The sequence below is a fragment of the Lepidochelys kempii genome, chromosome 7 (assembly GCF_965140265.1).
Source record: "Lepidochelys kempii isolate rLepKem1 chromosome 7, rLepKem1.hap2, whole genome shotgun sequence".
Taxonomy (NCBI): Eukaryota; Metazoa; Chordata; order Testudines; family Cheloniidae; genus Lepidochelys; species Lepidochelys kempii.
In genome coordinates, this window is record NC_133262.1 from 57581724 (window position 1) to 57604759 (window position 23036).

The 23036-nt window shown below is 44.7% G+C and overlaps 1 pseudogene; it reads right to left on the minus strand.

The window, feature by feature from the left end:
• LOC140914642 (cytochrome P450 2H2-like) lies at positions 1–22970 on the minus strand (annotated as a pseudogene).
• Positions 22971–23036: the final 66 nt, after the last annotated feature.

Sequence of the window (23036 nt, forward strand, 5' to 3'; positions counted from 1 at the left end):
TTCCCAAAAGACACTAAGTTTATTACGCTCGAGCATGGTGCCCCCCTGCTAGCCAGGAGGGGACCCTGAATACAGATTATACAAAGGTTATATACTTTTTAGCAAAGCATGTTGCCCTCGTGCATCGAAAACCTTAGCCAATAAACAAACCCTTGTCTTATTTACCACCTGTCCCTGCTTGGTGCATTCCTTGTGCTATACCAGTATGTTAATTACACAGCATGGTCCTAAAGCCATGCATTAGTAACTTTTATTATCAGGATGGGAGGCCTCACATCAAGGCCAAGAGACAGGGAGTTAGAGACTAACAAAAACCAGATACTGGGAGTCAAGGCAGGCTGAAGACAAGGAGGAGGATTTTCACAGGGATTCAGTATCTAAGGATCACTCCTCCTGGTGTATGATGTGCTGGCATTTAAACAATGGTGGGCCCCAAACCAAAATGGAGTCACATGTGCTAACTTTTCCCTAACAGTCCTCCCTTTCTTTTTGTACATCAGTAAGCTATATTGGGGCTGAGTAACCGCGCTGCAGGGTTAGCAACTGCCGACAGCACATACTGCAGCATTGTAGGCATACAAAAAATAACGCAAAAACAATAACAGTCAAAAAAAGTAAATACAAAATATGCCGTCCCCAAGTCCCCACATCCAGTAGCCATGAGGTGAGCCAGTCCCAGACCTCCTGGAATCCTGCTTTGGTAGTGTCGAGGCTGATGTGGTGGAATAGGGCTGCCTGTTGCTCGAGGATGTGGATGTCAGTTTCCACCCTATGGTGCTGATTTACACATACACAACAGCTTGAGTTGACCAGAGCACAAACCCCGCCCTGATTTGCAAGGAGATAATCCAGGGCTAGGCAGTTTTGCAATGTAGTTTGGGATAGCTGGGTGACTTCAATTTGAAGGGCAGATAGAGCATCTGCAGTAGCATTTGCCATTAGTTCCAAAGCAGCTGAAATGTTAACTATAGCTTTTTCCAGCTTGCTTACTCCCATCCATGGCAGAAACCAACGCACAAAGGAGTGAAAGCCTTTGGGCCGTTGAGAAAGGGGGTTTAAAGGAATACTTCGTCTGTCCCTCCATACTAGATTGCGGATCTCTCCCCAGGTCAGGTTCTGGTGTACTGTCACGGTGGGTACTATAGCCCCTAAGGTACATGTACCACACCATCCTGCTGGGAGAACCTTATAGGCTGTGTGATTGCATAACCAATACCAGCCAGACCCCTCGGGGACTAGCCACGGGGTTCTGGAGTAGGTAAAGGGACCTCCTGCACCAGAGCTGATTTGGGTGGTGTCCTTGCACCCCACAAAATTCCCTACAAAAACTGTATTTTCTATGCCCTTACGTCGTGACACACATAAAGCATAATTATCCTGCGCCACCATATCAATAGACCATATTTGGATTGTAACATTCCAGTTAAATGTAGTGTTTGCCCATAGCTTAGCTTGGAGTGTTCGATTAAGGGGGATAGGTACCCCTACCAACGGGACCCCCTGACCTAAATATGTGGGGGTATGAATACAAAACCAACACTGCGTTCGATTTACACCCTGTTTGATAACACGGGTTAAATTCAAGAAGCCCTCCCATCCTTGTACTGGACTTGGGAATAGGGAGAGGACCCCCCCAGGCAAACCATACCAATGTCGGCATCCTCCCCTGTACCATACAAAAAACACTACCCCCAATGTAAGTCCAATAAACAGGAACACAAAAAGTCCTGGTGGGCTGTGAAGGTCCCAGTAGCTGGAAAGCTCAGTCCATGGGTTGGTTGTAGGGTTCATTCGTGAAGTGGCTCGTCCAATGGCTTGTCAGGGTCAGGTGGGGGTCCCAGCGCCAACTTAACGTAGCTATGATGGATCCAGGAACCTTTACCTGCAAAGGAGTGGTGGCAGACGGTGGGAGTAATGTCCGTGGCTGTAAGGCGTTTTTGGTATTTATACTTGCCTACCAGCACAGGTTCCAGCCTCTGGAATAAACCCACCCCACCACTTCACTTCACATTCCCAAGAATAAATCCCACAACTTCCTCCCTGCCAATGTACAATGCTCCATTTTTGCCATTAAGGCCAACTCTCAGTGTCTTTTGCAGTCAGGAATCCTTGGGTTTTGGTGGTTTTAGCAGAGCAGGCATTTTTTCTTTTTTCTTGGAACAGTCATGGTTTTGCATTATACAGGGGAGAGGTTACTAGCACGTCACCCTGTAGTGCTTTGGTTTCTTTAGCAAATACTGAATGCAGGTTAGCTTTGTCATTGGACAAGTGAGAGGTTACTAGCACTTCACCTTGTTTTTTTTGTCGTCGTTGTTTTTTGTTTTGTTTTTTTGCTGTTTAAAAGGAGGAAAGAAAAAAAAACCCAGAAGGAGGGACAGGCTGATCAGTAGTTGAAGTGAAGTCATCTCGAGGTGGAGGGGTCTTTTTGCAGTAAGAAGCATGGGTCCAGGCAGTCAGTCCTTGTCACTTCACAGCGGTGTTGGTAGTTAGCAGGACTTAATAAGGGCCTTTCCAGCATGGGGCCAGGGTAGTCTTTTGTTGATGGACCTTTATTTAGACCCAGTCACTTGGTTTTAACAAATGGCAGGTTTGACCCCACCCTCTTCCTCACCCACGCTGTCTCCAACAGACAGGCAGCTCCCAATAGGATCCAAACCCCAAATAAATCCGTTTTACTCTGCATAAAGCTTATACCGGGTAAACTCATAAATTGTCCACACACTGTAACACTGATAGATAGATATGCACAGCTGTTTTGTGCATCTTCAGTCTTTCCAGAAAATATCTTCTGAATGCCCCAACATTTTTAAATATCCCCCAGGGAGGCCCAGGCATGTAATCCACGAGAGTTGGGAAAAAATTGTACAACTATAAAGGTTGAAAGAAAAACACAGGTTGATTTATCTGGACACAACAGATAATCATAGTGTGCACTCAAATGACTCAACTACAGCAGTACAATACAATACTTCTGAGGCATCTTCTATCAAAATGGATTCAACAGAACGTTGCAAACTCCACTAAATCAGACTATCGAACATATACAAATTCATCACAAAAATCCCAGTGCCATTCAGTTATAGCAACTAAGATACACGCCATTTTTTCCAACATAACACACATCCTTTTCTTGAAAAAACAAACAACTCCCCAAACTTAGCTCTAACCACAGATTTTCTTAGGCAGTTATAAACCATTATAGATTTTAAAAGGACACTACACTTTAGACTTCCTGAGGTAGCAGTTAAAGGGCCAAATTACCTGCTGGTGTAACTCTATTTCTTTTGACTGAACTATGCCAGCAGAGAGTTTGGCCCTTCATTGTGCATTTCGTGAGGTTTTCAGGGATGGGGTGAGTGCGTGGTGGCTGGCTGTGAACTGGAAGTGAAAGGAAGTTTGCTTTGGATGTGAGGAATGTGATCACATTCACCTAGCACATTGCAGAAGTCCTAGGGAATGTTTTGATGTTGATGTTGATATCAGTGTTTTTATTGGTGATTTCCTTGATTTTTTACCAATTGTGTAGATAGAGAATGTCGTCGAGCAAACTTAATTCTGACCTAACAAAGTGTTTTGTGTGGGAATTTAAACAATACATAGAAACAAGTTTGAGGCTGGGTTTGGTAGCAGCAGCAGCTTAACAAGGAGAAGGAGACCATTATGGGAATCTGAAATAACACTTGTTTAGTGAAAATTAATAGTTAAAGAAATAAATCTCTGTCCCCTCTCCCAGTACAAAGGAGAAGAATAGAATAAACACTTGAACATACCGCTGTCCAGGGTGAGCACTGGAGCTTGCCATTTTCCTCTATAAGATTTATTAATGTCACAAACTTCTTATCTTCATAGTCAAACCGGTCCCCAGAGATGATGGAGCAGATGACGTTGGAGACAGCGTGGGTGAGGAAGAGGGTGGGGTCAAAGGGCCGCCCTGGAGCAAAACAAAACTCAAAAAGAGTCAGTTTTAATTCTGTGTTTTCACCCTCAGCATCAGAGTCACTGACAGCACAGGGATGTTGTGGATTTTCTACCCCAGGGCAAGGTGGGGCTCATTGTAATATTCCCTGAGGAGGGTGGGTTAGGGCTGCCCCAATCCCCCCCTCTTACCTCTCACATGCTAAATTAAACACGTGCCACTTTTTTTTCTTGGCAATCAGTTTTTCACTGTCTGCTCTGCTGCTCTCTGCCTGGCACACTCTGGTCTGACCAGGGGCCATCAGTGCCTCTCTGAGTGACACCTGCCTGTCTGACTTGAGGCCCATTTAACAGAAAGAATCCCAACCCTTTCACAAGAAGATCCTGCTCAGAGGGCTCTGCCTGAGTCATCACTTGTGTTTTTTAGCATCATTACTATTTAGCACCATTGTAAAGGCAGTCTTACTATATCGTGCTGAAACTTAGAGACATACTGAAACCTCATTATCTATACTCCAAGTTCTCATAAACAACTGCCTTTAGACAAATTCTCAATATCAGATGGGTTAAAAAAAATCACAAATGAAGAACTCTGGAGGAAGATGAAACAAAAACTGATGGGACAGGAATGAAACTGGAGATGACTACAACATATATGGACAAAAGACCTGAATATCATCATAAGACAGGCATTGGACTGGAACCCTCTTGGCAAGAGGCAATAGGTAGACCATGAGTAAGTTGAAAATGCATAATTGTTAGTTATCAAATTGACATTGGAAGACGCTAAGACTGCAGTAGGAGATTGGCAAAGATGGAAGGCGCTGGGGAAGGCCCTATGTTCCACAAGGAATGGAGAGGAGTACGGTAAGAGAGAATGAGTGTCAGTTATGAAGCACTGTAAATGTACACAGTGATTACAAACATTCCGATGGAGCCCATCGCTATCAAAGGTAGGTGCCAAATATGTATCAGACATCTAGCCAAGAGCAAATGAGAAGCAGCAAACTGTAGGCGTGGGTGTCTTCTTAACCCAGCACACTGGAACTAACCCGCTCTAATATGGTTCACTGTGTTAGGGTCTACAAACTCTAGACAAACATTTTCAATTTGCTCATTGGTCACAGATCAGAGGGGAGAAAATGTGAGAAAGAAACAGCCAGAAATGGTCATCTCTGGAACTTTTCACACATCCTTTCCCATTACATTAACACAGGTTGTTATATATGCAGTTAATGGCTTGAGTTATTAGACATTTGAACCAAATAATTAATATAATGAAAAACAGAAAGAAAGATAAGAGTCTTTGACTCCTCAATTTCCAACAGACATGAAACAATCCCCACCGTGTGTGTTTCTGAGTCTTTCCACCAGAAAACGGGTTTCTTCCTGGATACGCTCCTCAATACTTTTCTTCCCCATCCCAAAATTTCTCAGATTAGCCAGGGCAAATCAGTGGAGCTGCTTCCATCGTTCCCCACTGCTGAAAACAATATCTGGAAACAGGAAGAGAACAGGAATGAAAGGAGGGAGGGCCAGACTCAGTTTGCCTCTTTGAAAAATACCCAAACATTGGTGAGTCAAAGGTTCCATTTCAACTTAACTGATATTGTGTCTGTGTTCTAGTAGGGAGACGACATTACAGCTACATTGCAAATACTGATTGCAGTATTGCTATTGCCATGTGGGACCCCAGATATCAGAGAGACAAGGTAGGTGAGGTCATATCTTCTATTGGAGCAACCTGTGTTGGTGGAAGGATAAGCTTTTGAGCTGCACAGAACTCTTCCTCAGGTCTGCAGCAGGTAATTAGAGTGTCCAAGCTAAAAACAAGGTGGGACAGACTGCAAAAGAGTTTCACATTTAACAGAGACACTGGTTTTTTGGCCCATTGCAACTATTTATAAGACACCCTGCTGACTAACCCTCCATCATCCCACCACTGCAGAGGTGTTAATTGTCCATTTCATGTTTATAGGACACTTCATTTTCAGTCGTTTCCCAGAATGTGCCCAAGTTACAAGCCTTTGAAAAAAATCACATTTCACACATGCTCAATAGAGACTTCTTAGAGCTTAGCAGCTAAAATCGCCAAAGGTTCTGTCCTCCCAAGGCGTGAACCAGCACCTCACAGATCCTGGTGCCTGTCCATATGTGAGATGAAAACCCACTACTGCTATCAGTTACTCCATTAACTCAGTGCCTATGCACCTACACAGACATATCTTAATTCTAGCATTCCCTAAATTCTGAGTGCTTGACTTTACAACCTTAATAATGTTGCTTTCAAGTAACTACACTGAAGGTTGTTTTCACAGTCACTGTGATTCTAATATAACTATAGTTCACTTAATGCATAAATCAGATAAAAGACTTCCTGAAAAGGACATCTTGGTTCCATATTTATTACTCCCTCATAACTAAAGAACCTTAAAAAACAAGGGTCCCAAATAAAACAATAATAAAAATAATCCTTCTCCAGCCAAGGGATCTGACTAGTTAGTGAGGACAGGTGAGGAAGGGGATAGGAATTTGTGGTTTGTTCTGACTCTCTTTGCCTCTCCAGCCCTGCTCTTCTGGCTGTATTCTGTGCCTTGTAGGGTAGGTTGGCCTGACCGTTTTCTCTCATAAACCTTTAGTGAGATGTTAGGAAACATTCAAGTCAGTGAACCAGTGATGAAATGGGGATTGAGGTCTTTCCTGGAACCAACAGTATCTATCCAATTTTTACTACCATTTTAATGAAACTCCACCTGTTTCCCTTTTCTCTTCTCAGTTGCATTCTCCCCATACAGAAAACATCAGCTCTATATGCTGACGTTACTTGAAATGTACCTGTTTCTTTGGCATGTTTTTCAAATAATGGCATACTTCCTCTTCCACTGAACTCCTCCCCGGGACTGATCAGAGCTTCCTTCAGAATATCATGTCCATACAGCACCACAACCTGTTCTGAACCTAAGTATATTGTGAAAATCGAGCCGTACTTTTCACTGAGCTGTAAACATTTAGCACAAAGACCAATAAGTTTTAACTTAGATCCACTTATAGAAGGATAAGAATGTGAGTTTGGTTAACCTTTAAAAAAATGTTGTGACCCTCCCCTCCCCCTTATACTGAATCTGTACAACTCTTGATTGCATACTGAAACATTAAGACTCTGAGATGCATGACATGATGTGACCAGGAAATCAGTGGAAATATTCCCATTTATTTCAGTGGGATTTGGATCAGGTTCTGTGAGAAATTATTGAAACAGGATGTGAAGGGACAGTGCAGCTTAAAAGAAAACCAATGATTTCAAAGTTTGGAAATGCAGAGCTAACATCGAGTCATAGGTTGTAAGGCAGAAGATTCTAGATCTTCTCATCTGACGTCCTGTCTAGAACAGGCCATTCACCCAGTTAACCATGTATTGAGCCCAATAACTTGTTTGACAACCAAATCTCCCAGAAAGGCACCAAATCTCGATGTGAAGACCTCAAGAGATGGACAATTCACCACTTGGTAGTCTGGTCCAGTGGTTAATCACCCGCACTGTTAAAAACATACCTCATTCTGATTTGGGTTTGTCTGGCTTCAACTCCCAGCCATTGGTTCTTGTTCTGCCCTTCTCCTCTACATTAAACAGCCTTTTAATAGCCGCTATTTTCTCCCTTTGAAGGTACAGCAGAACCCTGTTTATCTGATCTAACAGGGACCGGGCCCCGATCAGATAATCAAAAATTCGGATAATCCGGAGAATGGGACAGTGCACGGCTGCAGTTCCATCTAGTAGCCACAGGATAAAGCACCCACCTGTGTGTGCTGGTTGTTCGGTTAATATGGAGAGCCGGATAATGGAGGGTTGGATAAACAGGGTTCTACTGTACTTATTGCTTGTAATCTAGTCTACTCTCAGCCTTCATTTTGAGATGTTAAACAGAATAAGCTGTTTAAAGCTCTCACTGTAAGGCATTTTCTTCAGCCATTGAGTCATTTTTGTGACTCTTCTCCAATTGTTCAAAAGGTGGTGACCAGACCTGTAAACAGTATTCCAGTGCCAATCTCACCAATGCCTTACACAGAGGCAAAATCATACCTCTACTCCTATTCACTGCTTCCCTGTTTCTACACTGGAGGACCACACAAGACCTTTACGTCACAGTGTCATATTGGGAGCTTGTGTTCAGTGTTTGTGGTTTGTTCACTGCGACTCCTAAATGCTTTTCACAAGAACTGCTTTCCAGGATACTGTCTCCCACTCTGAAGCTAACATCACCCAAACAATCTTAACTCTGTCCCTCCATTTCTTTCAGGGCTGACCTTTTATTATCTCAAGACCAGACTAACATAATGTGCCAAAAGAAAAGGAGTACTTGTGGCACCTTAGAGACTAACCAATTTATTTGAGCATGAGCTTTCGTGAGCTACAGCTCACTTCATCGGATGCATACCGTGGAAACTGCAGCAGACTTTATATATACACAGAGAATATGAAACAATACCTCCTCCCACCCCACTGTCCTGCTGGTAATAGCTTATCTAAAGTGATCATCAGGTTGGGCCATTTCCAGCACAAATCCAGGTTTTCTCACCCTCCACCCCCCCACACAAATTCACTCTCCTGCTGGTGATAGCCCATAGGTTATCCTTCTCCAGCCAAGGGATCTCCTACAACATGGGCTATCATATGAAACATGGGCTATCATGGGCTATCACCAGCAGGAGAGTGAATTTGTGTGTGGGGGGGTGGAGGGTGAGAAAACCTGGATTTGTGCTGGAAATGGCCCAACCTGATGATCACTTTAGATAAGCTATTACCAGCAGGACAGTGGGGTGGGAGGAGGTATTGTTTCATATTCTCTGTGTATATATAAAGTCTGCTGCAGTTTCCACGGTATGCATCCGATGAAGTGAGCTGTAGCTCACGAAAGCTCATGCTCAAATAAATTGGTTAGTCTCTAAGGTGCCACAAGTACTCCTTTTCTTTTTGCGAATACAGACTAACATGGCTGTTACTCTGAAACCTGTCATAATGTGCCAAGAGAAGCAAGGGCTAACGCTCATCTTAATTATCAGAGGGGTAGCTGTGTTAATCTGGATTTGTAAAAGCGGCAAAGAGTTCTGTGGTACCTTATAGACTAACAGACGTATTGGAGCATGAGCTTTCGTGGGTGAATACCCACTTCGTTGGATACATGCATCCGACGAAGTGGGTATTCACCCATGAAAGCTCATGCTCCAATACGTCTGTTAGTCTATAAGGTGCCACAAGACTCTTTGCCGCTCATCTTAATGGCATTTCTGTATGTGTGTCTGTCTGTCTGTAACATGCTAGTTCTTGAACACTGCATCCCATAGATTCCAATGGTTCAGGGAATGTTCTAGGCCTCAGTGACCAGAAGTCTATTGATTTTGGTGAAAACTGGAAAAAACAAAAGGGCTAAACTGTGGACACACAAACCGTTGGGCATTTGGTTGGCAAAGCCAACAGCTTCAGCCACCTCTATGACTGTCCACAGAGTAAAGTACCAGTGGACGGCAGCTATTAAAACCTTCCAGCATAACATCCCTCATCTCAGTTCTGCCGATCTTTCCAATGCAGATTTCAGATGCTGGCACCCTGAAAGACAAAGAAATGAACAAAGAGAAGGAGAAAGAAAAAACAAAAATGGTGGAGGGAAGGGGAATGGGAAGGCCTTGGTGGAAGGGGGCAATAGGGGTCCACACAGAGACCCTGGCATGGGAGCCAGGATGGGGGACAATGGTTTGGGTAAATGGGGGCACAGAGAGCCCCAGCCATGGTTGGGGAGAAGAACTGGGGACCCTGGATGGGGGGTGGGGGAGAGTGCTACAGAGAAAATTGGGGAGGGAGGAGACTGAAGGGGGCACATAAAGTCCCTGGCTTGGGGAGAAACTGAAAGACCATGGTGGGGGGATTGGGCAATGGGGGATACAAAGAGCCACTTGCACAAGGGAGAGGTGGGAGTATTTAGGGAGTCCCTGAAATAGAGGGGGAAGGAAAAATGGCACACAGGGAGTTGGGAGTATCGAAGAATTCAAGGAGCCCTTGATGAGTACCATACACTCAGCCTATACAAGGCGACCCTGTAGTGTAGTAGGGTTACACCTTGAAATTATCCAGAGTCTGAAGCTGGTGTCAAATGCACTAGCCTGATAAGTGAGAGAACCTTGATGCTGAGACCATATTGCACCAGTGCTCCAGGACCAGATCAGTTGTAGAATCTTACTGATGGGCAGACTGGTGTCAGGATAAACCCTTTATTATGGGCAGAACTAGGTACAGAAATGAAGTAGTGGGATTTCCCACTGTTGTGAGTAGCTGCATCCTGCCCTGCCCTGGGCTGCTCTGTTTCTGGCCCAGCAGGAGATGTCACAGGAAAACAGAGACTGTAGCTAGAGGGTAAAGAAGGTGTGGCACCTGTACACTTCCTGGAGGAATTACTCTACAGCACAGAAGCTACCTGTGCATGAGCTTCCAGGTGGAATTCAAGGGGCTGGCTTTGGCCTTTAAAGGCCTAGATGGTCTGAGCCCTGGTGACCAAGAGTCCTGCCTCCCTCCTTGACCATTCACCTGAGGCTTAGATCAATGGAGGCGCTCAGCCTGAAGTGCCCTTGCTATGAACAGGATGGCAGTGCTGACAAGGGCTTTCTCTGTGCAATTTTTACTGTCCCAAATAAAGGGGCTTCCATCACTTCCCTCGGGAGATGATTCCGCCATCTGTAGAACTCGCTTTTCAGAATTGTTGTAGGAGATTCAGCCAAAATGTCTACGTTTTACTGTGCTGTATCTCTTCTCAAGGCTCCTAGTTACACCCTGACCACTCAGGAGCCACTCTCCCTCCTTGCTGTGCAAACCCTTCAGTTACTTGTCATGGCTTTCACAGCTGAGCTGTACTTATTTTAATCTATCCTCTTCTGTCAAACCTTCCAGGCCTCTTCACTGTTTAGTCTTCTCCCCTCCGAATTTCTGTTGGTTTGGTGATATCTTTCTGGCGCCTAAATGCCTCTGCTGGTGGGCAATGACCTAATTGTGGTCTCACAGAGCCTTCTAGAATTCCTCCTACTGCTTTGCTAACTCATAAGATCTCTGTGCACACAGCCCAAAATTACATTGGCTTTATCACCTCCACAACGGATTTGTTTCACATGGAAGGTGCTCTGACACTACAGCGATACATGGCAGTGCAAAATCCTGAAATAAAGATTGCCATATAGCCAGTTACCAAACCTGTTATTGATGACTAGAGCCCAAAGCACCATCGTTAATTTCTGCAGGTGGAGAGCTGCCTGTTCACACCAGGCTCACAAAGAGTGGGGGCTACAACCTGACTCTCCCTGAGCTGCTCTGGTCTGCAGGGATGGGTGTTTCCTTCTTGAGCTTCATCAGTGCTCATTCTCCCTTTGAAAACAGGATGACAGGAACAGACCCTGTATCTCTACATCTCCGAAACTGCTGTGCTGGGAACTACAAGGACACCTCAGCTACAGCATAGATTACATCCTTCCTGGATGAATGAGATACTAAAGGAGCACTCAAGGAAGACAAGGCTGTCGTGGAGAAGCTAAAGGAATTCTTTGTATCAGTCGTCACTGCAGAGGACCTGAGAGAGATTCCTGCACCCCAGCCATTCTTTGTAGGTGACAAATCTGAGGAACTATCCCCAATTGAGGTGTCAATAAAGGAAGTTTAGGAACAAATGGATAGATTACACAGTAAGAAGTCACCCATATCAGATGGTATTCACCCAAGAGTTTTGAAGGAACCCAAATATGAAATTGCAGAACTGCTAACTGTGGTATGTAACTGATCGCTTAAATCAGTCTCTGTAGCACAGAGGTGGGCAAACTATGGCCCACAGGCCACATCCACCCTGCGGGATCGTCTTGCCTGGCCCTTGAGCTCCCAGCCAGGGAGGCTAGCCCCCAGCACCTCCCCCTGTTCCCCTTCTCCCGCAGCCTCAGCTTGCTGTGCCGCCAGCGCTCTGGGCAACATGGCTGCGAGCTCCTGCCGGGCAGTGCGGGTGGCATGGCTGGCTCCGCCCAGGTGGCGTGGCTGCCAGACATGCTGCTCTGAGCAGCATGGTAAGGGGGTGGGGAGGTTGGATAAGAGGCAGGAGGTCCTGTGGGGCAGTCAGGAGACAGGGAACAGGGGGCGGTTGTATGGGGCAGAGGGGCAGTCAGGGGATGGGGAACAGTGGAGGTTGGATAGGCATGGGAGGCCTGAGGGGCCTGTCAGGGGGCGGGGGTGTGGATAGGGGTTGGGGCAGTCAGGGAACAGGAAGCAGGGGGTGTTGGATGTGGGTGGGGTCCCAGGAGGGCGCAGTCAGGGGACAAGGAGCAGGAGGGGTTGGATGGGTCGGGGGTTCTGAGGGAGGCAGTCAGGGGGTGGAAAGTGGGAGGGGGCAGATAGGGGGCAGGGGCCAGGCTGTTTGGGGTGGCACAGCCTTCCCTACCCGGCCCTCCATACAGTTTTGGAACCCCAGTGTGGCCCTCAGGCTAAAAAGTTTGCCCACCCCTGCTGTAGCAAATGATTGGCAGACAGCTAATGTCACACCAATTTTTTTAAAAGGCTCTAGATGTGAATCTGGAAATTACAGGCCAGTAAGCCTAACTTCAACACCAGGCACATTGGCTGAAACTATAGCAAAAAACAGAACTGTCAAGCACATAGATGAACATGATATATTAGGGCTTTTGTAAAGGGAAATCAATGCCTTACCAATCTATTAGAATGTGGACAAGGGTGATCCAGTGGATATAGTACAATTGGACTTTCAGAAACACTTTAACAGGGTCCCTCACCAAAGGCTCTTAAGCAAAGTAGGCAGTCCTGGGATAAGAGGGAAGGTCCTCTCCTAGATCAGTAACTGGTTATACGATAGGGTAGGAATAAATGGTCAGTTTTCATGGTGCAGAGAAGTAAATGGCAGGCTCCCTCAAGAATCTGTACTGCAACCAGTGCTATTCAACATATTCATAAATGATCTGGAAAAGGGGGTAAACAGCGAGGTGGCAAAATTTCCAGACAATACAAAGATACTGAAGATAGTTAAGTCACAGCAGACTTTGAAGAGTTCCAAAGGGATCTCACAAAACGGGGTAACTGGGCAACAAAATGCCAGATGAAATTCAATGTTGATAACTGCAAACCGGAAAACTTAATCCCAATTATACATACCATTAGCTGTTACCACTCAAGAAAGAAATCTTGGAGTCACTGTGGATAGGTCTCTGAAAACATACGCTCAGTGTTATGTGGTACTCAAAAAAGGTAACAATATTAGGAACCATTAGGAAAAGGGCTAGATAATAAGACAGAAAATATCATAATAGCACTATATACATCCATGGCATGCCCACACCTTGAATACTGCCTGCAGTTCTGGTCACTGTGTCTGAAAAAATACATTAGATTTGGAAAAAGTACAGAGAAAGGGCAACAAAAAATGATTAGGTATGAGGAAAGACTAGGACTGTTCAGCTTAGAAAAGAGATGACTGAGGACAGATATGACAGAGATCTATGAAATCATGAATGGTGTGGAGAAAGCGAATAAAGAAGATTTATTTACCCCTTCCCATAACAGCAGTGTGATGGGTTAGGTCACAGAGACCCCCTTGGGACTGTCACCTGATGTGGTGAAACTACCTCCGAGCCCGTTTTCTTTGTCAGCTTGGGACTCCAGAACCCTGCCTTGTTGAGGCAGACACGCTAGCCTGCTGCAACACAGACCCAGAGTCTGAACCATACCCCCAAAGCTGCAAACTTAACTGAAAACAGCTCAGCAAGTACTCCTGTCTTCAGCACCCAGACACTCAGTTCCCAATGGGATCTAAACCCCAAATAAATCTGTTTCATTCTGTATAAAGCGTATACAGGGTAAACTCAGAAATTGTCCCCCCTCTATAACACTGATAGAGAGATATGCACAGCTGTTTGCTCCCCCAGATATTAATCACTTACTCTGGGTTTGTTAATAAACAAAAGTAATTTTATTAAGTATAAAAAGTAGGATTTGAGTGGTTTCAAGTAATAACAGACAGAACAAAGTAAATTACCAAGCAAAATAAAACAAAACATGCAAGTCTAAGCCTAATACATTAAGAAACTGAATACAGTTAAATCTCACCCTCAGAGATGTTCCAATTAGCTTCTTTCACAGACTAGACTCCTTCTTAGTCTGGGCCCAATCCTTTCCCCTGGTACAGTCCTTGTTAGTTCCAGCTCAGGTGGTAACTACGGATTTCTCATGACTGGCAGCCCCCTTTGTTCTGTTCCACCCCCTTGTATATCTTTGGCACAAGGTGGGAATCTTTTGTCTCTCTGGGTTCCCACCCCTCCTCCTAAATGGAAAAGCACCAGATTTAAGATGGATTCCAGTACCAGGTGACATGTTAACATGTCCTGTGAGACCCCAAACCTCCATTCTTCCTGGGCTGACTCACAGGAACAGAAAGACTTGCAAGTAAATAGAGCCATGTTACAATCAATTGTCCTAGTCAATGGGAGCCATCAAGATTCCAAGCCACCATTAATGGCCCACACTTTGCACAAATATCATAGAACATCAGAGTAATACTTCATATTTCTAGCTTCAGATACAAGAATGATACATTCATACAAATAGGATGAACACACTCAGTAGATTATAAGCTTTGTAATACCTTACAAGAGACCTTTTGCATAAAGCATATTCTAGTTACATTATATTCACACTCATATGCATATTTCCATAAACATATGGAGTGCAACATCACAACAAGGCCAAAAGTGTAACTGGGTTCAAAAAAGAATTAGATATGTTCATGGAGGATAGGTCCATCAATGGCTATTAGCCAAGATGATCAGGGATGCAACCCCATCCTCTTGATGTCCTTAAACCCATGACTGCAAGAACTTGGGAGTGGATGGCAGGGGATGGATCACTAGATAAATTGCCCTGTTCTGTTCATTCCCTCTGAAGCATTTGGCACTGACCACTGTTGGCAGGGCACTGGGCTAGATGGACCTTTGGTCTGACCCGGCATGGCCATTCTTATGTTCCTTTGTTTGCCCTGGTTTCAGAAACCCGCACCAGCCTGCTGGGGGTGGGGGCTTCTGGGAGAAGCTCCTCTGTTGCAGCAGTTGCACAAGCCTGATGAGGCAGAGAAACCTGCTGAGATACTTAACCCCTACCAAGGACTCACTCAAGGGACGGGTGAACTAGGGAGGAGCACTGCATTTAGGGTGTTTTTTAAATCACCTCTACTCTCTGTCTATTCCTCACATGAATAAGCAAAAACAGTCATGTGAGACTTCTAAGTAAAGTCTCCATGTGTGACACGCTTCACTGCTACCACGTGCCTCTGAAGACAGTTAAACTGTCACCCAGAAGACTCGTATCTTCAGTGCAATTCTGGGAGAGGATATATTTATGCTGCGCAGTATTGCACTGGACCTAGGGGCCTAGGCAGGTGGGCTGAGGGGCTCCACTTCCCTGAAGGGGAAGTAAAATGAGAAGTTGGAGCACAAGAAATGTGCCAGAGAGGTCAAGGGTGGTGTGGCTGAGAGGACTACTCTGCAGTGCCCCCTTCAGGCCATGCACAGTACTGCAGCCATTCCCCTCCTTAGTCTGTCCACCTGTTTGGGGCAGGGTAGCCTGTGCTGTAAGCTTGGCATCTGTCACTAACCAGTCAAGTAGCAAAAACAGCAACTCAGGCCTCAGATGTCTGCAGCTTTCCAAAAAAAGGGGTGGGGAAAGCCTTCAAAATATATAAACACTTAGTTGCAGTGCTTAGGGCAAGGCCTTAACCTGGCTCCGGGTTCTGGGTTAGTCCTGTAGAGTTCCTCTGTCCTAGTCTCACCCAGCTCTGCCTCTGAGCAAAAGCAGGTAAGCTTTCTTAACTGGCCTGCTGCTTTCCAATTTGTCAGTATTTCCTCCTGGCCCTTCTAGGCCTCTGGAGGACTGTCTTGCTGGTTGCCCAGTCTGAGTGGATTTTCCTGCAAGAGAGTCTGTTCTAGCTCCAGCTCTTTTTTAACCTCAGAGAGCAGGTTTCCTGCACCCCAATTTTTTTTTGACTTAGCAGTAAGCCTTGCCTTTTTCAGTGATTGCAGCGCAGAACCCATGTGACTGCCCAGTTTTACTAAAAATAACCACATCATGCAAATAGGCTACTGCAAACTCACTATGGTGGTGTAGGACCTGGTCCCTAAGCCTCTAGAATGTGGCAAGGGACCAGTGCAGTCCAAAGGGCATCGTCATAAATTGAAAAAGTCCAAGACGTGCACAGGGCTGTCCTCAGGCAGCTGCAAAATACGCAGCTGCGTAGGGCACCTGAAAATTTGGGGCACCACTGGGTCTTAGTGTCCACCCTTCCGGCCTTTCTATCCCTGTTCTGACCCTTCCTGCAGGCTCCCACAGCTAGCTGCTGCAGCCTGGTGACTCTTACTCTGGAGGGGATCTAGTAAGTTAGAAATTAAAGGTTTCAGAGTAACAGCCGTGTTAGTCTGTATTCGCAAAAAGAAAAGGAGTACTTGTGGCACCTTAGAGACTAACCAATTTATTTGAGCATGAGCTTTCGTGAGCTCCACCCCCCCACACAAATTCACTTTCTGGATTTGTGCAGGAAATGGCCCAACTTTATTATCATGCACACTGTGTAAAGAGTTGTCACTTTGGATGGGCTATCACCAGCAGGAGAGTGAATTTGTGTGGGGGGGTGGAGGGTGAGAAAACCTGGATTTGTGCTGGAAATGGCCCACCTGATGATCACTTTAGATAAGCTATTACCAGCTGGACAGTGGGGTGGGAGGAGGTATTTTTTCATATTCTCTGTGTATATATAAAGTCTGCTACAGTTTCCACGGCATGCATCCGATGAAGTGAGTGTAGCTCACGAAAGCTCATGCTCAAATAAATTGGTTAGTCTCTAAGGTGCCACAAGTACTCCTTTTCTTTTTAGAAATGAAAAAGCCTCTAACCTGCCAGACCTATTAGCACAACACTGAAACTGTTAAAGACCCATTCAAGGGGTAATGAAGCCATTTAACAGGCATTTGCCAACCCATAGGTATATGCTATCAGTTTCTGAATTTACTGACAAAAACAGTTGTGCATTACTGTTTTTAACTGAATACTGTCATTACCCGCTTTCTCCAGGCTTCTGCTCCTTCTTTACTCACAACATGTTAGTCTACAGGACCTTAGTTTAAAATTTGCTTTAAAAATATGTCATTAGTAAGCTGGTGAAGATTATAAAATCACATCTCTAAAAAAATCCTTCCATAAATTTTTAGATGCACAATCATCTTTAGCCTTAAATGCTTGGATCTTCAGACATGGTTTTTTAAATAAATCCTTCAAAAGATCAGCTTTATCTAAAATACACATTTTAATTGTAATTACTATAATAAAAAGAAATTGCTTCAAAAATCTTCCTGTCCTTTCTGTCCATCCCTTTCTCCCTTCACACACACTCCACCCCACCCCGTTGAAGAGAGCCCCTTTCCTTCCAGATAGCTGAACAAAGAATTTCCCTTTCTTTACTTCTGACTAGCTGATGAACTACTTTTAAGAGAACCCTCCAGCAAAATCAATACCTTAGTAAGATATAAAATCCTTTGTTATGCCTAAAATCTTTGGAAACATATTTTTTAAAGTTGGTGAAATTTCATAAACATGTCCATTGTTATGGAGATCACACAAAGTAAATTAGTGTTCCCTGTTTCTAAAAGCAATGAACACACTAAATCTCTGTGACTGATTAATTTAAAATAATGTCTTTGTTTCAGTGAGTTAAATATGTAGTAATCTGGAACGATTACTTTATGAAGGCTTAAGAGTACATTTAAAATATAAAATCAGTTTAGAAATACTGATTAAGAAAATGTAAAACAGAAGAGCTGCATCATGTATTCCATAATATTTAATGATGTGTTCAGCAAGACAGCTGACTTACCCTTACTACAAAGTTTTTGCAAATAAATGTTTGACAAACTTCAGGGCATATCAAAAAAAACTATGACTGACGTTTTTTTATTCCCAAGTTCAGTGTTTTTAATTAGGTACCTTCTGCATGTCCATTCTGCATGAAGGAGAGGGTATGGGGATCTCACTATCCTTTGCTCCCTTGTCTTCTCCCTCCCCGCCCCGCCCCAACTGCGAGTCTGGGCTGCTGTCGGTCATAGGGGCACCAGTTTAATAATACTGAGTAGGGTCCCATAAATCCTAAGGACGGCCCTGGATGTGCAGCAAATGCTGTCTTTTCTTTGGAATCAGAAGCCAGGAGTATCTGCCAGTAACCTTTCATTAAGTCAAGCATGGTTATGTATTTAGCCTTTTCAAGGTGTGCAAGGAATTTGTTGACACATGGCATGAGGTAGCCATCAAATTGTGATACTGAGTTAAACTTCGTGAAGTCCATGCAAACCTGAGTGATCCCACTGGATTTGGGAACCTGAACTCCTGGGCTACACCACGGGGTTGTGGACTCCCCTATGATGCAAAGGACTAACAAGACGTGTATCTCCTGCTTCATGGGTTTCGTGGAGCTGCTCAGGAATGCAAGAAGTCACATGTTTCAGTTTTACCTTTGAGCTGGTTTGGATTGGATATATGTAAGCTAAAGACTTTATAATAATTTAATTTTAAAAGACCATTTTGAGAATTCTAAATTTTAACTGTAAAGAACAGGATGGACTTTTTGAAAATAGAATTTCATTTCTGGTAGAATTCTAATAAAATTGAACGGCACAGAATAGCACAGAAAACAGGCTGAATAAAAACAAAAGTTAAAACTCTAAACTTAAACATGTTCTGAGCATCTCCCACCACAATGACAAAGGAAATATAATTGTAGAGAAAGAATTACAACTCTAATGCACATATGCCTTCAAACTATATAGTCATAAGTTGAAGAGACTTCTGAGGGAAACCCGGGAAGGTACTGAACCAATGAAAGGGTGACAGCAATCAACTTTGAATCTAAACGAGCTTGAAAGAGGTGCGTTTTCCTGTAATTGAATGGAAATAGGAAGAAGAGTCTAACTCCAAAGTAAGCATCTCCCAACCCCCCCACACACATCCTTTCTGCTCCCTGGTTTACACATCAAGCACTTCACAACTCATTTGAAAGTCTTACCTCTAATTCCATGCCAGGGATTCGGGTCTCTATGAAAGAAGTGTCCATGCGGCCTGCTCAACCATCTCAGCATGGACCTTGCCTAACTGCTGACCAGAATTTGGCTCGGCATCAGCCTGCTTAACTGTCTTGGTGTGGACCTTGCCCACAAGCTGGCTGGAAGCTGAGTTTCTGAAGCCTGCTGCCTGCGTCTGCCATTTCTGAGGGAAGTGGGGAGCAGAGGTGCTGTCCTTCAGACTTTCCTCAGAAAGCCAAAATAGGTGGGTTTCAGTTTTTTAGTTGAGCAGTTCTGAGGAGAAAAACTTCCAAACCAACGAGATAACTGAAGGAAATTTAGTTAAAAATCTGTTAAAAATCCTGTGAAAGCTCTGGAGTCTACTGCATGTGCCTCTTGGAGGCAGAGAATTCTGTGGAACTCTTCCTAGGCAACGGCCCTAAGCTGCTGCTCACATCAAAGATCTGGTCTGCCTCCTGTTCACGAGGAGACGGGGAACACTATGGTGAAGACAATGACCTGGGGAATCTCAAGTAGGAGTAGAGAGTGTATGTGACCTCTGTATTTGGCACTGGTGTAACTGGTGCTGGAATTCTGTGTCCAGTTCCGGTGCTCTAAACAATCTGCTCTAGGAATTACTTCGGGCAGAGTTGTCTGACTTGTGTTATACAGGAGGTCAGACCAGAATCACAAAGGCTCCTTCTGGCCATGGAATCTATGAATCTGTAATATTGGGGGGTGAGAAAAGGTGAATCATTCAGGAACAACAGACTGAATGGGAATAAAGGCACTGCAGCTACAGGACACCAGGCACACCAAGGAGTACAAGGATGTTCAGAAAAGAAGCAGAACAAAGATGGAAGGACAGACATGAAAGCAAATGGAATGGTCCAGAGACACAAGAACATGATTAGAGTATGAGTGAAAGCATTTTCCTAAATAATGGATATCATATTCGGATGTTATGATGATGATGACAGATGTAGTGGAGAGAGAGAGAGCCTGGAGCACTGAGCCTGGTGTGAAACCTAAGGCCTGAACCAAAGGCTGTGAACCAGAGCTGGCCTGGTCTTGCCACAAATACACCACACTAGATATTGTGGTAAACCCAGGACAAACAGCTACAAAGGAGGAGGGTGGGGAGGGTAATTAGTCCTAGGGAGTTAAAAGGCCTTCCCTATCCACTGTGGAGAGAGAACCACAGGGCAATAAGGTTCAGTTGGAAAAGGGGTTGCTAGGGAACCAAATTAGGTTCAGCTGACTCCAACTACTTGAGACCTTTTTAAACCCTCCCCTAGGTGGAGGGAGATGGGGTCTGAGGGAGTGAGAGGAGCAGGGAAGCTGCTAGTAGGCGGTTTGCAGCAAGACACCAAACCTTCCCAGTAGGGAGGCTGCACTCCCTCCCCAGAAGGGAAAAGAAAAGAAGCACAAGGGACCGACTGAGGAGAGGAGTAGCAGGACCCTGTGCCACCTATAAGGATTTGCCTTGCCCCAAACCTGAGTCTCCAAGGCTAAGAAAGGACTGAGCCTGCTGAGGTGAACAAGGTATTTTGCCACAATATTTACATAAATACTTTTCAGAAGGCTAGTACAGATACACCCCAATCTAGTAGATCAGATGGTCAGACAGAACAATGAAGAGGGATGTTTTGTCCAAAATATCAGGAACAAACAGATGCCATAAAATATGTAAGGTGGTATGTAAGTTGTGTATCCCAGTTTTTTCGTCTCAGTCTATAAATGTTGGGTACCTCACCTTGGTCCTGTGTGCAGCACAGGGGATAGCAGAAAGTCCCACTGCTGACTGAGCCACTCCTTGCCTCTGGACATGCATGTGTTTGTGAACCTGTAAACACAGAGCCAGGGCTCTAGGTGAGCTGTAGCTCACGAAAGCTCATGCTCAAATAAATTGGTTAGTCTCTAAGGTGCCACAAGTCCTCCTTTTCTTTTTGGCTCTAGGACTGTGCTTTCAGGGCAATAAACCTGGCCAATGGCCTTTGTCACCAAACAGTGCCTGAGGTCTTTCTTCATGAGTAAATTGAGGTCAGCTAAATTAACATGCTGCACTACTTGCTAATACTAGTAATGTTGATGCTTCGTGAACAGAAGTGTGGAGCAGCCTGAATAGCATTACCAAGGCAATGACATTCCAGCCTTCAGCACTTAACAACAACATGGTACAGTTAAACAGAGACGGGGGATGTGCAGCATCCACAACAATTCACATGGAAACAGTATATTTTTAGGTCTATCTATCTATCTATCTATATATAAATGGGTTTACACACTGAAGTGCGACTCCTTTTGGCTCTGTGTGGGAATTAGCCAGTCCTTACTTTGTGCCAGGGCTTGCCAGGGCTGAGCCCCAATAGGTCTAGGCTTGGCAGTTCATACCCCTGGCACCTTTGGGCTTGCTGAGTCGGTTATGGAAGTAAAAAAATTGCTTGAACCCTGGCACCTCTTTCATTACAAATTAAGCCCTGGAATTAGCTCTCACCCTGTCTGGCACTGCCTTCTGACAGTTGCCCACTCTCTGGATTCCACCCCCACGCCGCCCATCTCTCTGACTCAGGGTGTTCCCTCTTCGTGACTTGGCCCTCCAAATAAGTCTCTATATCGTCCTCCTCTTCCAGCGTGACAAAATCCCCCCAGACAAGCTGTCCCTACGCCATCTCAGGCAGTCTTCTGTTCCAACTCCAGGTCCTGTGCCTGGCAACCTGCCAGGGCTCCTGGGCTCCCAGACCCCTTAGTAGCCTGGGCTCCCAGTACCCCTGGCTCCTCAGCAGCCCACCTGGCAAGGAGCTTGGCAGCCAGGGTTTCCAGCTCCTTCCAGTCCACTTGGAGGACTGCTGCAGCACCAGGGCTCCTAGGGGGTCACGGCTCCATGGAAACCAGGCTCCCAATGTCCCTGACTCCCCAGCTTCTTCTGAGCAGCCCGCAAGCCAGGGGAGCATATTTCACATCAGAAATACTAAAATGTTTCCATTGCAGGAATATTTTGGTGTTTGCAAAACGAAAGATTGTGTAATTTAATTTCTATGGATTTTCCCCAAACCTTGAAATTTTTCACAAAAGTGAAATTCACTTTCCTGTCCATCTTTAGTTACAGTTAATTTAATGTTATAGTTCATGGTATATAATAAACAAAGTTGCAAATGCTAGAGCAGGGGACCCAGCTCACCTCTCGTGAAGTCTGCTTGATTACAGAGTTAAAGATATTAGAATGTTTATAACATTCAAATGAGAATGGTCTGTAAAAAGATTAAATTAAGATTATACAACAATGGTATAATACTGTATGTTATAATATGGATATTCTACTGGGCTTGGGTTGAATTCACTTTTTTTTTTAACTTGCTAATTATATACAATTGCACACCTTTCCTTCTGAGAACTGGCAAACCCCTGGAGAGTAAGAAGACCCCAAGATCTCACCAATAGTAGAAATCAGACAGTATGGGGAATGGACAGAATCGTAGATTTTAAGGAAAGAAGGATCCATGCCTGCCTCCCAACAACTGCTGCAACTATTTGGGGGATTTCACGTCACCAGTGTGAAATGTCACACAAGGAGCTACACAAACCTGGCAGCTACTAGAAGTCGGAGGATGACTGATGAGGCAAAGCAGAGGGAAGGGTTGGTTTTTGAGGAGGGATTTGCTGGAGCAGAGAAGGCCCTTGGTGAATGAAGACAGGGAGAGGGTCCCTGGAGGTACAGAGGCAGCAGAGTACATGACTTGATACTGAGAGCTGGAAGGAGAAAGGAAGGGAGAGGAGAAGGAAACACACAGATCGTGAGGTTCTAACTTTGTATCCTAAGGGTGATGTATATGTGACGCCCATAGGTGTAAGGGTCCCCTAAGCATAGGGTGTCTGATCAACCGGCTAAAGATAGACAGTTGCACAACTTCTCTTGCCCTAGGCACCATCAACCCAGCTCAGTCCCTGACCTGCAATGTGTTGGATAGCTGCAATAAATATGTTAATTAAATAAATATATA